General features: G+C 32.5%; 1 non-coding gene across 1 annotated transcript; it reads right to left on the bottom strand.

Moving 5' to 3' along the window:
• Window positions 1-1339: 1339 nt before the first annotated feature.
• On the bottom strand, window positions 1340-1412 carry Trnam-cau (transfer RNA methionine (anticodon CAU)). Its single transcript has one exon. It is a non-coding gene; the product is annotated as a tRNA-Met (tRNA).
• Between the last annotated feature and the right edge of the window lie 3144 nt (window positions 1413-4556).

Below are 4556 nucleotides of genomic sequence, written 5' to 3' on the forward strand. Positions count from 1 at the left end.
AACAGGATGACAACTTGCAAGGAATGATTTGTCATAATAGGATGATGTTTAAAATATCAGTTCGGCAATATGCATTTGTGAATAGTGTTCTCAGTTAAAACATATTATAATTTTAGTAGAATTAGAATTATACAGACATAACATTATGTATTTTGAATGTGAATAAAACATGTTTTTGCATCTTCATTTATTTCAATTTAGGAGAAGATTTAGATACTGTCCCTGAGGTTGGGAATGTTCATCTGTATAAAAAGTAACAATTTCTATGTGATTCTACCATTCAATTTCATTGTCTAAAATTTTTGAATGAAAAACAATTGTATTATTGTTACAGATATCTAAATCTACAACTTGATTTACCTTGAAAGGTGCAGATTATTACAGGATTGAACTGATATAACTATCAATAAAACTTTCCTTTATTCTCAAGAAGAACAATTGTGAATGTTTTAGATTTAATATTGAATGGTGCAGTATTTAGCTAACTTAATGCTTAAAAAGTCAAATTTAAAGGCTACAAATAGTATAATTTATGAACAATATATGTTATTGAAATTTATTAAAATATACTGTCTTTTTATAGATAAGCATTTAAAATATTAATACAACTTACCTTCATGATATTTATATCATATAATTTTATCTGTATTATATCTTTTTTACACAGATGCTATGGCTACACAATTAGCAAATAATGGACCAAATGTTCAAATTCATTCTGTTATTACCAGATGGTATGTAGAATTTAGTAATTTATGAACTAGCTTTCCTAATTGAATTCAATTAATATTTTTAATCTAATATTTAATAAATATGTAGCATTCTCATGATAAAAACACTAAATTTTAAAATATTATTGTTTAGATCTTTCTATTAAGAAAAAAATTCTCATTTTTTCATTATCATATTGAATATTTATACCAAAGTGGATTTTAAACTGTTTATTTTATTTTAAACATATATGATTTTTCTGTATGAAAATGACCTACTTTTGAATTCTAGAAAATTACTATTTTTTAAAAGTTTTCTTTAGATTCTCTGTTCTTTTCTTTTGAAAAATCAGTTATTGTCTATCTTACAGTTTTTTTGTCTATTTTTCAACTTCAATTTCATTATATTCTTTATTGTTAGTTATTATTTTGTAATTCTGCAATTAACTTTCTTTTTAGTGAGTAATCAATCTATTTTATTTTATTTCAATTTTGGTACCAGATTTTCTTTTTTTAAGTTTTTTATTTATTTTTTTTATTGGTGCCAGGTATCGAACTCATGGCTGCCTACTTGCAAGGCAGGCGCTTATGCCACTGAGCTAAATCATGAGCCCAAAACTCTGATGCACTGCCCCCTCTGAAGCTTGAACTCAGAACCTTCAGATTATGAGACTGATGTGCTGCCTACTACACTAAGAAGGCGGCTTGGTACCAGATTTTCAACCCTGAGCCTTGTTGTCAGGGTTGCTGTATGCTGAGCTGTGTCTCCAGTCCCATTATGTTTTATACCTTCTGTGTTCTCAAACAACATTAACTTTTTTATGTATATTACCGTTTCTTTGATCTCATTGAATCTGTTATTAGTTTAGGTGTCTGGTTATGTACTTTGTGTGTACTCTGTGTTCTTCAGTGACTTTTGGCTCTAAATTGTTTCATTTTTGGCTCTAACTTATTTTGCTAATAGCTTACCAATGAAAAAGAATTTAGCTGAACATTTACAACTTGATTTAAATATTTGACTTGGGAGGGACATATTTAACCTAAAACACAATTTTTCAATTTTATACAATCCCTGGGCTTAAAACTTTATCCAAGAAAGCTCCATGGAAGTTTATATTCTCTTTTGAATCTATCTCCAAATTTCGTGTCAAATTGTATAAAGACTTTAAAAAAATTTTTCTCCATACAGTTTATGATTGATATTGTGAATGCTCACTTATATCCAATTTTTCTTTCTTTTTGGACTAGTTCTAGGCTACAGATTGTGGGATGGAGTAAAAGATGTCACATCTTATGCACCCAAAGCACATGAAACCAATGTGGTATCTCCAAAAAATGTATTTGCTCCACAGTAGCAACTGAAGAATCTACGCATTTTACATTGTGGAGCTGTACATTGTGGAGCATGTCTTAGTTTCTATCTCTGAGTGACAGATTGGGTTAGATACTGTGAGTGATAAACAAGTCTTTGTTGGACTAATACACTGGGATGCCCTTTGGGTTAAAAGCTATGTTTATCTGGGGACAGTGCTATGGTTGAAATATACTGTGTTGCTCAGGTGGACTGTTGGCAAGAGAATGACAGAAAAAAAATGTGTATGGTGAAGGGAAAGGATAAGGATATAAACACATGCCAGTGCTTTCTGGAGGCTGTTTATCTCACTGGAGAAGTTGTCAGGAAAATATGAATAACAGATCTAGTGCTCTTACTTTCAGAGGCTTCAATTTAGGTCTAAGTTTACAAATGTTAAATGCCCACTGACTGATGACTGGGAAACTTTTCAACTAGGAGCAATGCACGATGCATGTTTGGTAGATGAAATGTAGGACTGTGTCAGTTTTCAGTTGCTGGGATCTACAAACATACACTATTTAAAGGAGGTAAGCTTTCTTTTCTTTCTTTTTTTGTTTTGCTGTTGTTTCAGAGGGTTCAATCTACGATGAGCAGGCTTCAAGATGGGAGTATCATGGTGGAAGTTGTGATAAAGTAAAATTGATCCTTCCTGGTGTTCAGGAAGCAGAGCAGAGGAATGGTGCTAGGAAGGAAGGGTCTAAGGTCCAGATATAGATCCCCAATTCATGTGTGCATGATCCACCTGAACACATCCAGAAGTGTGCTTTACTAATCACTAGGCTCCCATGTCAATCGAGTTGAAAATCTCAACCATCATACTAATCAAAAAAAAAAAAATGATGAATATTTCCTCTTCAGTGTGTCAAGCTTTTTACTGCCTTGGCATGGTGAAACTGATATTCTGCAGTATCCATTTCCAAGCTAAGTTACTGACAGCATTCAGGCCTTTTTCTGAAAGTTTGCTCTTTGAACTCTAGACCATCACTAACAATTCTCATAATCTGGACAGACAGAAAACTTGGGACGCGTCTGATGTATGACATAAAATGAATAGAGGCTTCACCGAGTCAAGTGCACCAGATACTCCTATCAAAACACCAACTTACTGAGTGTACTAGGTGACTCTTCTCAACACCTTACAAAGACATGAGTTAATACAACAAATTTCTGCTTGAGTTCTGTGCCTTAAAATATCATGAAATATAGTAGAATCATTGTTACTTAAACAATTAAATGGTGAAGTAACGTTTCTTAGATACCACAGTTTACAATGATCTATTACATATTTGACAAAGAGAGAAGGGTCCCGAAGTTCCCAGCAGGAAGAAATAATAAATACATTTTTGTCCTTGTATTTTCTTGGTACACTTTAGATATACACAGTGATAACATTCATCAGAGGGAAATTGTTCCTGTATATGGTGTATCTGACTTCTTTCCTTCCCATCCCCCCCCCGCTTCATCACCGCATCCCCTCTTTATTTACAAAAGCTTCGCTTCCATTTTTTTCATTCTTTTTTTCTGTCCCTCCCATTTGCTCATTCCTCTTCTCATTTGAATAAAATTGGTAACTGAAAGGCAAGATTTATGGAGGGAAGACATTCAGGGCCTACAGATAAGAGTACAAAGTTAGAAAAAGTAGTTTGAATTGTTAAGATGGAATACAGCTCATAATACATGAAAGAGTTCTCAGTAAAGTAAGATTACTGGGTCAGCTTGGATGGTAAATCACAGACATTTTAATTAAGAACTAGCAATCAAAAGTGAAGCGATAAAAATGACTGGATGCAATGACTGCATCCAAAATATGGAACAGAACCACATGGTTATAATAATGGATAAAGTATATTACCTAATTCAAATATTTAAATTTGGTGATTTCATGTATACAGTGATGTTGAAATTATAGTAATTTATACACAGAAGAAGCTGAAAAAAGAGTATTTTAAAAATTATAAAAAGCACTTACTATCAAGCCCTATAAAATGAAAGTCACACATTTAGAGATTTCAACTGTTAGTTCTATGGCACTTTAGTATTTGTAACTGACTCCTTCAAGAAGAATCACATCACAGACTATGATTTTGGTATTGTTGCATCCCAAAGGAGGTTTGGGTTAGAGACACAAATTGCATTCAGGCTGTACGCTTTTGTTCATCCATAATGGTTGTTAAAATACTGGACTATTTCAGTACTTACCCTTGTTTAAATACAGATTTCTCTTTGGCTGACCTCTTTCACTAGGACTTCCTTTTACACAGCAAAATAATTAATTACTGGCACTTTTAAGACACTGTTTTAGCTCTTGTGATTGTCCAGATATTATTCAGGATTCACGTTTGATATTAAATACTTTTATTATCTCCAGAATTCAAGTCTTTGGAAATTGTGGAAATTTTCTTTAATAGGATACTGTTAAACAAGAATGAGTTAGAACTTGTTATTTATGAAATAGATGTAATGGTCAATTTTAAGTCAGTTTCTTTGTCACA

The sequence above is a fragment of the Cavia porcellus genome, unplaced genomic scaffold (genome assembly GCF_034190915.1).
Source record: "Cavia porcellus strain 051 isolate PalLab524CR breed Dunkin Hartley unplaced genomic scaffold, mCavPor4.1 scaffold_15, whole genome shotgun sequence".
In the NCBI taxonomy this organism is placed as follows: Eukaryota; Metazoa; Chordata; class Mammalia; order Rodentia; family Caviidae; genus Cavia; species Cavia porcellus.